The sequence below is a fragment of the Zalophus californianus genome, chromosome 14 (genome assembly GCF_009762305.2).
Source record: "Zalophus californianus isolate mZalCal1 chromosome 14, mZalCal1.pri.v2, whole genome shotgun sequence".
Taxonomy (NCBI): Eukaryota; Metazoa; Chordata; class Mammalia; order Carnivora; family Otariidae; genus Zalophus; species Zalophus californianus.
Window position 1 is genome coordinate 37146583 of NC_045608.1, and position 15755 is coordinate 37162337.

The 15755-nt window shown below is 37.9% G+C and overlaps 1 pseudogene; it reads left to right on the plus strand.

The window, feature by feature from the left end:
- The first annotated feature begins 9198 nt into the window (after window positions 1-9198).
- Window positions 9199-15359, plus strand: LOC113912352 (annotated as a pseudogene).
- The last annotated feature ends 396 nt before the right edge of the window (window positions 15360-15755 follow it).

Below are 15755 nucleotides of genomic sequence, written 5' to 3' on the forward strand. Positions count from 1 at the left end.
CTGGCCATCACACTGGGGCAACCCTAGCCCGGAGTGTCACATGATCCCCCGCCCACACCAGACACAGCTCCAGTCAGCCAGCCAAAGTCACCAGGCACACACAGTCTACACAGATGACCATACACAAGACCATTCTTTCAAGTTTAGAAGTGCTATTCCACCTAATTCAGAGGATCAAACACAGAAATTCAAGCAAAATGAAAAGACAGGGGCATATGCTCTCAACAAAACAAGACAAAAACTCAGAGAAAGAACTAAATGAAATGGAGATAAATATGTCTAACAGAATTTAAAATAATGATCCTAAAGATGCTCACCAGACTGGAGAGAAGAGTGGAAGAACTCAGGATTTCAATAGAGAGGCAGAAAATATAAAAAAGAACCAATCAAAATAGAAATTAATAACTAAAAAAATACACTCAGGGAATCAATAGTAGATGAACAGATGCAGAACAGATCAGTGATAAAGACAGGGTAATGGAAAGCGCCCCAGCTGAAGAGCAAAAAGAAAATAGCATTTAAGAAAATGAGGATAGGTTAAGGGCTCTCTTGGACAACATCAAGTGAACATTTACATTATAGGGGTCCTCAAAGATGACGACAACAGAGAGAAAGGAGCAGAAAACTTATTTGTAGACATAATAGCTACTGGGGAAGTAAAAGTATCCAGATTTCAGAAGTACAGAGAGTTCCAAACAAAATGAACACAAGGAACACACCTGAACACAAAATTAAAATGTCAAAGGTTAAAGATAAAGTGACAATTTTATTTTTTTATTTTTTATTTTTTTTTAAAGATTTTATTCATTTATTTGGCAGAGAGATAGAGAGAGAGAACAAGTAGGCAGCGAGGCAGGCAGAGGGAGAGGGAGAAGCAGGCTCCCCGCCGAGCAGGGAGCCCGATGTGGGGCTCAATCCCAGGATCCTGGGATCATGACCTGAGCCGAAGGCAGCTGCTTAACCGACTGAGCCACCCAGGCGCCCCAAAGTGACAATTTTAAAGCAGCAAGAGAAAGCAAAATGTTATGTACAAGGGAAACCCTATAAGGCTATCAGCTGAGTTTTCAGCAACTACTTTGCAGTCCTTAAGGGAGTGGCATGTCGTATTCAAATAGCTGAAAGGCAGAAACCTACAACCGAGAATACTCTAGCCAGCAAGGTCATCATTCAGAATTTAGAGAGAGAGAATTTCCCAAACTCACTAAACCGCCTTATAAGAACTGTTAAAGGGACTACTTTAAATGGAAACCAAAAGGTCTTAATTAGAAGATTATGACTAAAAAGATGTAAAATATGAGCATACACATAAAAGGAGGAGAGACCAAAAGAGTTCTTCTGGAATGTATTCACACTTAAGTAACCATCAACTTAATATACACTGCTGTATACTTAGGATCCTACATATGAGCCTCATGGCAACCCAAATCCCAAAACATATGATATATAAGGAGAAAGAAAGTCAAACACGACAAAGTCCTCAACTGCAAAAAAAGAGAACAAGAGTAGAAGGGACAGAGAAGAGCTACAAAAACCACTAAAAACAATGAACAAAATAGCAATAACTACTTTAAATGTAAATGGACTAAACGCTCTAATCAAAAGACATATGGAGGCAGAATGGATAAAAAACAAGACCCATTTATATGATCCCAACAGGAGACTCACTTCAAAACTAAAAACACATCAGACTGAAAGTGAAGGGATGGAAAAAGATATACCATGCAAATATAGTGGGGGGACAAAGCAACACTTAGACAAGATAGACTTTAAAACAAAAACTGACAAGAGACAGGAGAAAGGCAATACATGATGATAAGGGGTCAATCCAAGAAGAGGATATAACAATTGTAAATATCTATGCACCATCACTGAAACACCTAAATACATAACACAAATATTAACAGATATAAAAGGAGAAATTGACAGTAATACAATAATAGTAGGGGACTTCAATACCCCACTTACATCAAAGGATAGAATATCCAGGTAGAAAGTAAGGAAACAGTGTCTTTGACATATTAAACCAGATAAACCAGACATGTACAGAACATTCCATCCAAAACCACAGAATACACATTCTTTTCAAGTGCACGTGGAACATTATCTAGACTAGATCACATGATAGGCCACAAAACAAGTCCCAATAAATTTAAGATTGGAACTGTATTGTGTATCCTTTCCAGAATGGTATGAAACAGGAAATCAACCACACACACACACACACACACACACACACACAAGTGAAAAACACAAACACATAGAGGCTAACCAACATGCTACTAAATAGTAAATGGGTCAAGAAGAGAATTCAAAGAGGAAATTAAAAAATTCAGAGACAAATGAAAATGCAAACACAGTAATTCAAAATCTTTAGGACAGAAAAAAACAGTTGTAGGAAAGAAATGTATGCTGGTACACACCTACCTCAAGAATCAAGAAAACTCTCAAATAAACAATCCAACCTTACATCTAAAGAAACTAGGGAAAGAAGAAAGCCCAAGGTGAGCAGAAGAAAGGAAATAAAAAATATCAGAGCAGAAATAAATGACATAGAGACCCCCCCCCCAAAAAAACTACACACACAATAGAAAAGATCGATGAAACCAAGAGCCGGTTCTTTGAAAAGATCAACAAAATTGATAAACCTTTATCCAGACTCATCAAGAAGAGAGAGGACACAAAGAAATAAAATCAGAAACAAAAGAGAAGTAACAACACTACAAAAATAGGATTATAAGAGAATACTACAAAAAAATTATGTCAACAAACTAAACAACTGAGAACAAATGGATAAATTCTTAGGAACATACAATCTTCCAAAATTGAATAAGAAAATATTGGAAATCTGAACAGACAAATTACTAGTAACAAAACTGATTCAGTAATCAAAAAACTCCCCAAAAAACAAAGTCTAGAACCAGATGGATTCACAGGTGAATTCTACCAAACATTTAAAGAGTTAATACCTATTCTCCTCAAACTATTTCACAACATGGGAGAGGAAGAAAAACAGCATTGCCCTGATACCAAATCAGACAAAGACACTATAGAAAAAGAAAACTACAGGCCAATATCCCTGATGAACACAGGTGCAAAAATTCTCAACAAAACATTAGCAAATCATATCCAACAATACATTTAAAAACTCATTCACCACAGTCACATGGGATTTATTCCAGGGATGCAAGGATGGTTCAGTATTCCTAAGTCAATCAATGTGATACACCACATCAACAAAATGAAAGATGAAAATCAAATGATCATTTCAATAGATGCAGAAAAAGTATTTCACAAATTTCAACATCCATTCATGACAAAAACTGTCAAGAAAGTGGGTTTGGAGAAAGAACATACCTCAACATAATAAAGGCCATATATGAAAAACCAACAATTAACATCACACTCTATAGGGGAAAAACGGTCAATATCAGGAACAAGACAAGGATGTCCACTGTCACCGCTTTTATTCAACACAGCACTGGAAACCCTTGCCACAGCAATCAGACAAGAAAAAGAAATAAAAGACTTCCAAATTCATAACGAAGAAATTAAACTGTCACTATCTGCAGATGACATAATACTATACAAAGAAAACCCTAAAGACTCCGCCAAAAAACTATTAGAAGTAATAAATGAATTCAGTAAAGTTGCAGTATACAAAATTAACACCCAGAAATCAGAAATCCATACACGAAAAATGAAGTAGCGGAAAGAGAAATTATGAGAACAATTCCATTTACAATTGCACCAAAAAGAATAAAATACCTAGGTATAAACTTAATCAAGGAAGTGAAAGAAAACTATACAACACTGATGGAAGAAACGGAAACAAACAGAAAGCTATTTCAGGTTCATGTACTGGAGGAATATTGTGAATATGTCCATACTAATGATCTATAAATTCAATGTAATCCCTATCAAAATATCAATGGCATTCTTCACAGAAGTAGAAGAAATAATCTTAAAAAATTTGTAAGGAACTACAAAGATCCTGAATAGCCAAAGCAATCTTGAGAAAGAACAACAAAGCTGGAGGTATTACAGTCCCAGATTCCAAGATACACTACAAAGCTGTAGTAATCAAAACAGTATGATACTAGCACAAAAACATACACATCAATGAAACATAATAGAGAACCAGAAATAAACTCATGTTTATATGATCAATTAATCTATAACAAAGGAGGCAACAATACACAATGGGTAAAGACAGTCTCTTTAACAAATAGTGCTGTTAAAACTGGACAGCAAAAGAATGAAACTAGGCCACTTTCTTACACCATACACAAAAATAAACTCAAAATGGACTAAAGACCTAAAGTGAGACTTGAAACTATGAAACTCCTAGAAAAGAACATAAGCAGCAATTTCTTTGACATCAACCATGGAAACATTTTTCTACATACATCTCCTTAGGTAAGGGGAAAAAAAGCAAAAATAAACTATTGGGACTACACCAAAATAAAAAGCTTTTGCACAGTGAAGGAAACCATCAGCAAAACAAAAAGGTAACCTACTGACTGGGAGAAGATATTTGCAAATGATATATATGATAAGGAGTTAATATCCAAAATACATAAATAACTTACACAACTCAACACCAAAAAACCCAAATAATCAGATTAAAAAATGGGCAGGGGACCTGAACATTTTCCCAAAGAAGACACACAGATGGCCAACAGACACATGAAAAGATGCTCAACATCACTAGTCACCAGGGAAATGCAAATCAAAACATCAATGAGATATCACCTTATACATGTCAGAACGGCTAATATCAAAAATACAAGAAATAATATGTGTTGGTAAGGATGTGGAGAAAAAGGAACCCTTGTGCACCACTGGTAGGAATGTAAATTGGTGCAGCCACTGTGGAAAACAGTATGGAGATTCCTCAAAAAATTAAAAATAGAAATAACACACAATCCACTAATTCCACTACTGGGTATTTACCCAAGGAAAACAAAAACACTAATTCAAAAATATATATGCACCCCTTTGTTTACTACAGCATTATTTACAATAGCCAAGATATGGAAGCAACCCCAGTGTCCATCAATAAATGAATGGATAAAAAGAGTGAAAAGTATACATATAAAATGGACAAAAAGCAGGAAAAGACCCATAAATACAGAGAACAAACTGATGCTGGCTAGAGGGGAGTGGGGTAGGGGGATGGGCAAAATGGGTGAAGGGCAGTGGGAGGTACAGACTTCCACTTATGGAATAAAGAACTAATGGGGACGAGAAGTAATAGCACAGATAAAACAGTCAGTGGTACTGTACCAACGTTATGTGGGGACAGATGGTAGCTACGGGTGTAGTGAGCGCAGCGCCGCCTACTGACTTATCCAGTAATCATGGTGTTGTACACCTGAAAATAATGTAACACTGTGTATCAACTGTACTTCAATTTAAAAAAAAAATTTCCCCTTAAAGACTGAATAGTAAAAGAAAGGACTGTCAACCACATCAATCTTAATTTGAAGAGCTGAGAAAAAAAATCATTTTCAAACAATCATATAAGATCCTATTTCTAAGACAAAAAAAAATAAGAACCCTTCTCTATTTTATACAAAGTGTCTAAAGTCTAAAGAGGCCAATATAAATGTCTGAACAGACTAGTATTCTGGCACATCCTTTCTAGAAAGTTAATTTCAACCCTAGAAAATAAAGAATGATTTTTTAAGTCAGTAAAAAAAATTAAATTAAAAAAATAAAATATCACTACAGCCTATAATAACTTAGAATGGAGAATGAACATTTTTATTTTTTTAACCAAAATTTTTAAGCTCTGATTTCTACAACAAACCACCAATGCTATTAGTTACATTTCAGCAAAGGGCACCAGCTGTTTGCCACAGAAGACTTTAAACAAACTCCAGACAGCCACAGGGGACAAAGAGGGCAAAGGAAAGAGATGGAACCTCCTTTAGATATATTGTTTAATCAGGACTGACCTAAAAGAGCATTTTTCAGAACAAAATTATATATATTATATATATATAATTTTTTCCCTTAATCAGCTACTTTTTCTAGGACAATATGTATAATTTCAAAAGGAAAAATCTTAAAGTCACACATGTATATTCTTTTAATGAACTAAGCAGAATTAAACCCAAATTTTTGATGTTTCATTTGGTTCCCCACAAATGTATTTTAGTTCTGCTCTGTGTCCATGGCTGTGGTCAAAATGGCTGCTATGGCACACACTTCAGGAAAATGATTTCGTTATTCAAATTCTTACTTGAAAAGAGGTCTCTAGCAGCGCCTGGGAAGCTCAGTTGGTAAGTGTCTGCCTTCTCCTGGAATCAAACCCCATATTAGGCTCCCTGCTCAGCGGGGAGCCTGCTTCTCCCTCCCCCTCTGCTGCTCCCCGTGCTTGTACTTTCTCTCTGGCTCTCTCTCTCAAATAAATAAATAAAATCTTAAAAGAAAAGAAGAGAAGAGAAAAGAAAAGAAAAGAAAAAGAAAAAGAAAAGGAAGTCTCTACTTCACTTAGCAATGATCTACTTTTCCAACATGGGAAGTGATAGCTTCAACTTCCACTTCTGTGAGAGGTTTTTTTTGTTTTTTTGTTTTTAAGATTTTTTTTTTTAAGATTTTATTTATTTATTTGAGAGAGAAAATGAGAGATAGAGAGCACAAGAGGGAAGAGGGTCAGAGGGAGAAGCAGACTCCCTGCTGAGCAGGGAGCCCGATGCAGGACTCGATCCCGGGACTCCAGGATCATGACCTGAGCCGAAGGCAGTCGCTCAACCAACTGAGCCACCCAGGCGCCCTCTGTGAGAGGTTTTAATTTGATTAACAAGGAAGGCAATTGTGGTCCTGGTCCCTGTCTCTCTTTTGTGCCTTGCTCATGTTTCTGAACCCTGGCAGCTATCTGTACCTCCTGGCAGATGTCTCTGAAATTGGTAATTCCTTCCCAATTCAATGTCTGCTTGAAGATACTAGAGAAAGGTAACGGCCAATTGTTACCTTTGTTGTTCTCTAGCAACCGGCAATTTAAGGAATGCAGACAAGTGCAGTCTCAAGGCAGCTGGATTGGACAGCTGGATTAGGAAAGGAGCATTAACCATCTCAGCATGAAAATACACGAGGGTCCCCTCACCGTGCAGGGGGTGGCCTTACTGTTCATGTTTCTGTGGAAACCCTCTGCAGTGGAGATGAAGGCGTGGACATTCTAGAAGCTGGTCCACCAAGCTGTGGGAGGAAGTGATCCAAACCTCATCAGAGAGCAGACTATAGACATGCATAGAGGTTGTTCCCTTTCCCGCCTCTCCTCTCTCTCTACCTCCTTTTCATTCACCCTCACCACTTATTACTGGAGCTGAAACAGACTTTGGGCCTTTCATAGTTACAAGTATTCCCAAGGCCTCTCCTAAAAGATCCCCTCAGGGGACAATCCATTTCTCTCCCCTTAGGCCTTTCACTGAGTGCAGAGCAGAGCAACCTGGGTTTAGATGTCTCCCCTTGATGGTAAAGAACCTGAGCTCCAGGTCAGATACCTGGCTCTGACTCACTGCAGGGCCTTACACTGGTTCCTTAACCTCTCTCAGTAAGGCAGGATTCAGCTCTTTATTTTTTATTTGTTTGTTTTTACTAAATATTCATTTATTGTGAAATTTCATACTTGAACACAATTACATTTTATTTTTAAATCCTTAGATCATTGTTATCAATAAAACGTAAACTATGTTAACACATAATTATGTAAAAATCTCAATTATAACGTAATTTGTAATTTTGCCGATTATAAATAAAGATAATAAAAGTTAATATTATACAGTAAATAGGTGGATTATGAATTATGTATGTATTTATAACATTGTTGACCCATCAACAGATACCAAGATAGATGAAAAGTAAATAAATTTCAGTATTTTGTCAATTTGTAACTTTAAGTTATATTGTCTTAGCTTGACCTGACATAAAACAATCCTCTAGATTGTGACTTAAACAAGGGAAATTTACTTATCACAATTCTAGAGGCTGGAAGTCTAAGATTGGGACGCTGCTTGGGTTGGGTTTTGGTTAGGATTCTTTCCCTGGCTTGCAGGCAGCCACCTTCTTGCTGGGTCCTCACATGGCAGAGAGAGGGAGCTCTGGTGTCTGCTCTTATATGGGCACTACTCCGGAGCATCATGAGGTCTCCACCCTCGTGATCTAATGTAAGGATTCAGTTCTTTAGAGTTAGGTTGCCAGATAAAATACAGGAGGACACCCAGTTAAATTGAATTTCAGATAAACAATGAACCACATTTAGTAAGAGTATGTCCTAACTATTGCATGACATCATATATGTTTTATTGTTAAATTTGGCAACCCCACTTATAGGACCCAAGAACCTAAAAAGATTGACACTCTTTCCCTCACTGTCAAATGATTCAAAATTAAAAAAAAAAAATCTACAGCTTAAAAGACATGCAACAAAGTTCACTGAAGTTGGTATTTTTCCCACAATACTTATTGAAACAGATTTTTTCAAAACCTATCTTTGGGGACCCAAATGTTTGCTTAGTCTGCCTGTTAATCCATCACTGGTATTTCCTTCATTGTAGGAAAATATGTTATCATTATAACAATTTTTAAGTGTATAGGTCTGTGGTATTAAGTACAGTCACTGTGTTGTGCAACCATCACCACCATCTGGCTCCAGGACTCATTTCATCTTGCAAAACAAACTCTGTATTCATTAAACATTAACTCCCCATTCTCTCTTTCCCCAGCCCCTGGCAACCACCATCCTACTTTCTGTCTGTATGAGTTTGACTACTCTAGTTACCTCATACAACTGGAATCATTCAGTATTTGTCATTCTGGGACTAGCTTATTTCACTTTAGCATACCATCCTACAGGTTCATCTATGTTGTGCCACGGATCAGAACTTCTTTCCTTTTTAATGCTGAGTCGTATTCCATTGTGTATATACCACATTTGTTTATCCATTCATCCATCAGTGGGTGCTGCAGTTGCTTCCACCTTTTGGCTCTTGTGAATAATGCTACTATGAACATGAGTGTATAAATATTTGTCCAAGTCCCCACTTTCAATTCTTTTGGTTATATTTTCAGAAGTGGAATTACTGGATCATATGGCAAATCTACTTTTAATTTTTTGAGGAATCATCATACTTTTTTCCACAGCATCCAGCACTGTTTTTAAGCCTCAATTTTTTTCACCTGTAAAGTGGGGTTATGGTACCAAAATCAAAAAGGTGCGTACTTAGGAAATATTAAAACTGGCTCAAAAGGAAAGAGAACATCTGGGCAAGCCAATAACATTGACCTTAGTGAAATTTAATCCTCAGTCACACCTGCTCACAAAAAAGTCCCAAAACCAGTAGTTAAGTTTAAAGGCAAGTTTTATCAAAATCAAGAAAAAGAAAACTAACCAATTCATTTAATACAGTTGGTATAACCTTAGAAGGTCCATTCATATAATACTCTATTGATTTTCTTATACTGTCTGTCTCTACAACAATCTCTAAAATGATGCATTATAGTTAGGATTATACACACATAGCTGAATATGGAACATATATCAGCACAGTTTATGAATTAAGTAATAATTTAGTGTTCAAACTAGAAATTGAGAGGAAAATACATAAAATGCTCTATTAGAATTGCTGGGCCAAGAAGGCATGTGTATATGCACTTTAGAATCCTAGAAATCAAAGGCTAAATTGTCGTACCATAGGATAGACTGGAAGTACCATGGGTAATCTGGGAAGGTTTAAAGAGCAAGCTTCACAGAGTGCACAATATGGGCATTGATGTGCACCAAAAACATAAGATACCTAGGAATAAAACTAACCAAAGAGGTAAAAGATCTGTACTCTGAAAACTATAGAATACTTATGAAAGAAACCAAAGAGAACACAAAGGCATGGGAAAAAATTCCATGCTCATGAATTGGAAGAACATACATTGTTAAAATGTCTATACTATTCAATGTAATCTATACATTTAATGCAATCCCTATCAAAATACCACCATCATCTTTCAGAGAGCTAGAACAAAAATCCTAAAATTAATATGGAACCACCAAAGACCATGAATAGCCTAAGCAATCCTGAAAAAGAAAAGCAAAGTGGGAGACATCACAATTCTGGACTTCGAGCTTTATTACAAACCTGTAATCATTAAGACAGTATGGTACTGGCACAAAAACAGACATATACATCAACAGAACAGAACAGAGAACCCAGAAATGGACCCACAACTATATGGTCAACTAATCTTTGACAAAGCAGGAAAGAATATCCAGTGGAAAAAAGACAGTCTCTTCAACAAATCATATTGGGAAAACCGGACAGCCACATGCAGAAGAATGAAACTGGACCACCTTCTTATACCACACATAAAAATAAACTCAAAATGGATGAAAGACCTAAATGTGAGACAGGAATCCATCAAAATCCTAGAGGAGAACACAGGCAGCAACCTCTTTGACTTTGGCCACAGCAACTTCTTACTAGACACATCTCCAGAGGCAAGGGAAACAAAAAGCAAAAATGAACTATTGGGATTTCATCAACATAAAAAGCTTCTGCACAGAAAAGGAAACCATCAACAAAACTAAAAGGCAGCTTATGGGATAGGAGATGATATTTGCAAATGACATATCTGATAAAGGGTTAGTACCCCAAATCTATAAAACTCAACTTATCAAACTCAACACCCAAAAAACAAATAATCCAGTTAAGAAATAGGCAGAAGAACATGAACAGACATTTTTCCAAAGAAGACACCCAGATAGCTAACAGACACATGAAAACAGATGTTCAACATCACTCATCATCAAGGAAAAACAAATCAAAACCATGATGAGATACCACCTCTCACCATTCAGAATGGCTAAAATTAACAACACAGGAAACAACAGATGTGGGCAAGGATGTGGAGAAAGGGGAACCCTCTTACGTTGTTAGTGGGAATGCAAACTGGTGCAGCCACTCTGGAAAACAGTATGGAGGTTCATCAAGAAGTTAAAAATAGAACCACCCTATGATCCAGCAATTGCACTAGTAGGTATTTACCCAAAGGATACAAAAATATAGATTCAAAGGGGCACATGCACCCCAGTGTTTATAGCAGCATTATCAACAATAGCCAAACTATGGAAAGAGCCCAAGTGTCCACTGACTGATGAAGGGATAAAGAAGAGGTGGAATATGTGTATGTGTATGTATATGTGCATATGTATACATATGTTATGTATATGTGTATGTGTGCCTATACACATACACATACACCCACACTGGAATATTACTCAGCCATCGAAAAAGAATGAAATTTTGCCATTTGCAGCAACATGGATTGGGCTAGAGTGTATTATGCTAAGCAAAATAAGTCAGTCAAAGACAATATCATTGTATTGCACTCATATGTGCAATTTAGGAAACAAAACAAATGAACATGTGGGAAGGGGAAAAAAAGAGAAAAAGAGAGGGGGAGGCCAACCATAAGAGACTCTTAACGATAGAGAACAAACCGAGGACTGATGGAGGGATATGGGGGATGGGCTAAATGGGTGATGGGTATTAAGGAGGGCATTTGTTACGATGAGCACTGGGTGTTACATATAAGTTACCAATCACTGAATTCTACTCCTGAAACCAATAGTACATTGTATGTTAGCTAACTAAAATTTAAATAAAAATTTGGAAGAAAAAATAGGCTTATTTGTGGGCTAGAGCCCAATTTATGAAGTGCTTTCATATGCATAGTGGTGGTTCAGTGTGGAGCAGGGTGTATGGGAGCTTGACACATAGGTCTAGTGAAGAAAGGGCACCACTTGGAGCACTGGGAGGGGGCATGGAGAGAGAACAGAGTGGATGGGGCCTGATAACGGCCAGCCCACAAGTCAAGCAGGTAAGGAAGGAGACGCCAGGATGCCTTGTGAAGCATCAGAGTTTTCTCTCAGGGGAATGCTGGGACAAGACAGGACATCTGAAATCACAGAGTGGCTGGAGAGTGCAGCCTCTGTCAGCCATGTGAGCAAGACTAAGTGGTGGCTGACAACCAGGACAGTGACAAAGGACAAGAGAACCATATAGGAATGTTAGAGGCCCCAGCAACATCTTAGTTTTAGGCAGTAAGAGATTATGAGGCTCAGCAGGGAGCTTGGAGCACTGAGAAAGGTGGTTCCATGAACAGGAGATAAAGTGAGAAAAATCATGAGCTTAAGCTTTGAATGTATTGAGTTTGAGAAGATGGTGAGAACATCTGACGTACAAGGTCTTAGCTGGATGGATGAAGAGAAATGAGGACAAGATGAGAAAAGAGCTGGCCAATGAGCAGAGGGCTTAGGCACTGTTGTCTCCAAGGTGTGCCAAGATCACCACAGAGTCATGGTTGAGAAAAAATCAAGACAGACCTCAGAACTGCAATGAAGGAAAACCAGCTAAGAAACTCATTGGGCATTAATGCTCAAATGCATTTTTCTAAGCGTTGCTGGGTTTTGATGGGATTTCTTCCATAAAACAGCTATTCAGAGACTCTTCTGGATTCTGCAAATGGTTTCTCTTACCACATTTTATTTACTAAAGGAATACGTTTTTTAAAATTAGAAATAAGGAAGTCTTGCTAGATTTTTTTAATAAGGATAGTGCTACTTTGGTGACTCTCATTTCTTCACCAGTAGCAGAAACTCTTTAATGGCTGATTACATATTTTAAAGGTCCACAAAAGCAGGTTTCCTCCTCAGCCATAATAAACTCCCTCCCCACACTGTTCTTTTAAACACCATTTTTTTATTTAAATAAAATTAATTGACATATAGTGCATTATTAGTTTCAGAGATAGAGTTCAGTGATTCATCAGTCTAATATAATACCCATTGCTCATTACATCATGTGCCCTCCTTAATGTCCATCACCCAGTTACCCTATGCCCCCACCCTCTCCCCTCAACCAACCCTCAGTTTGTTTCCTATGATTTAAGAGTCTCTTATGGTTTGTCTCCCTCTGATTTTGCCTTGTTTTATTTTTTCCCTCCCTTCCAAGCTGTGATCCTCTGTTTTGTTTCTTAAATTCCACATATGAGTGAGATAATATAATTGTCTTTCTCTGATTGACCTTCACTTAGCATAATACCCTCTGGTTCCATCCACAATGCAAATAGCAAGAATTTTTTTTTTTTTTTTTTGGTGGCTGAGTAGTATTCCATTGTATGTATATACATATATGTGTGTGTGTGTGTGTGTGTGTATACACACACACACACACACACACACACCACTTTATCCATTCATCTGTCGATGGACATCTGTGCTCTTTCCATAGTTTGGCTATTGTGGACATTACTGCTATAAATATTGGAGTGCAGGTGTCCCTTTGGATCCCTACATTCTTATCTTTGGGGTAAATACCCAGTAGCGCAATTCCTGGGTCATAGGGTAGCTCTATTTTCAGCTTTTTGAGGAACTGCCATACTGTTTTCCAGAGTGGCTGCCCCAGTTTGCATTCCCACCAACAGTGTAAGAGGGTTCCCCTTTCTCCGCATCCTCACCAATATTTGTTGTTTCCTGAGTTGTGAATTTTAGCCATTCTGACTGGTGTGAGGTGGTATTCATTGTGGTTTTGATTTGTATTTCCCTGATGCCAAGTGATGTGGAGCATTTTTTTCATATGTCTATTGGCCATTTGGTTATCTTCTTTGGAGAGATGACTGTTCATGTCTTCTGTCCATTTCTTTACTGGATTATTTGTTTTTTGAGTGAGTTTGATAAGTTCTTTATAGATTTTGGATACTAGCCCTTTATCTGATAAGACACTTGCAAATATTTTCTCCCATTCTGTGGGCTGTTTTGGTTTTGTTGACTGTTTCCTTTGCTGTGTAAAAGCTTTTTATCTTGATGGAAGTCCCAACAGTTCATTTTTGCCTTTGTTTTCCTTGCCTTCGGTGATGTATCTAGCAAGAAGTTGCTGCGGCCAAGGTCACAGAGGTAGCTGCCTGTGTTCTCCTCTAGGAGTTTGATGGATTCCTGTCTCACATTTAGGTTTTTCATCCATTTTGAGTCTATTTTTATGTATGGTGTAAGAAAATGGTCCAGTTTCATTCTTCTGCATGCAGCTGTCCAATTTATCCAAGACCATTTGTTGAAGAGGTTGTCTTTTTTCCATTGGATATTCTTTCCTGCTTTGTCAAAGATTAGTTGACCATAGCAGTGAGTGTTCTTTTATGGGTTCTCTATTCTGTTCCATTGATCTATGTGTCTGTTTTGTGCAAGTACCATACTGTCTTGATGATACAGCTTTGTAACAGAGCTTGAAGTCCAGCATTGTGATGCCACCAGCTTTGGTTTTCTTTTTCAACATTCCTCTGGCTATTCGGGATTTTTTTCTGGTTTCATATAAATTTTAGGATTATTTGTTCCAGCTCTGTGAAAAAAAGTTGATGGTATTTTGATAGGATTGCATTATAAGTACAGATTGCTCTAGGTAGCATAGACATTTTAACAATATTTGTTCTTCCAATCCATGAACATGGAACGTTTTTCCATTTCTTTATCTTCCTCAATTTCTTTCATGAGTGTTCTGTAGTTTTCTGAATATAGATCCTTTGCCTCTTTGGTTAGTTTTATTCCTAGGTATCTTACAGTTTGAGGTATAATTGTAAATGGGATCGACTCCTTAATTTCTTAATTTCTCTTTCTTCGGTCTCATTGTTAGTGTACAGAAATGCAACTGATTTCTGTGCACTGATTTTATATCCCGCCATGTTGCTGAATTCCTGTATGAGTTCTAGCAATTTTGGGGTGGAGTGTTTTGGGTTTTCCACGTAGAGTATCATGTCACCTGCGAAGAGTGGGACTTTGTAACATAGTCTAGAAAGGAGCAGAAACAATCTGCAGAAACAATGATTTTACAGGCAATACAATGGCACTAAATTCATATCTTTCAATAGTTACTCTGAATGTAAATGGGCTAAATGCCCCAGTCAAAATACACAGGGTATCAGATTGGATAAAAAAGCAAGACCCACCCGCCGGGGGGTTATAGCCCCATCGACTACAAGCGGAACCTCCCTCGTCGGGGACTGTCGGGCGCTTGCAGATTGAGCACTTCGAGGCCCGCATCGTGCTGATGCCACTGTTGCAGGCAGAGAAGGACCGGAGGGTCTTGCAGATGCTTCGAGAGAACCTGGAGGAGGAGGCCATCATCATGAAGGATGTGCCTGACTGGAAGGTGGGTGAGTCTGTGTTCCACACAACACGCTGGGTGACTCCCATGATGGGCGAGCTCTATGGGCTGCGCACGAATGAGGAGATTCTCAACGCCACCTACGGCTTCATGTGGTACACGTAGGGGTCTGCTCCCCTCAGACCACTTGGACCCCCTACACCGTCCCCACTGGGAAAGAATAAATGCTCTGGAGACATGAAAAAAAAAAAAAAGCAAGACCCATCAATATGCTTTCTATAAAAGACTCATTTTGGACCCAAAGGCACCTCTAGATTGAAAGTGAGGGAGTGGAGAACCATTTATCATGCTAATGGACATCGAAAAAAAGCTGGGGTTGCAATCCTTATATCAGACAAATTAGATTTTAAATCAAAGACTGTAATAAGAAACAAGGAAGGACATTATATCATACTTAAAGGGTCTATCCAACAAGAATGTCTAACAATTGTAAATATTTATACACCTAACATGGGAGCAGCCAACTGTATAAATCAATTAATAACAAAATTAAAGAAACACACTGATAATAATACAATAATAGTAAGGGACTTTAATACCCCACTC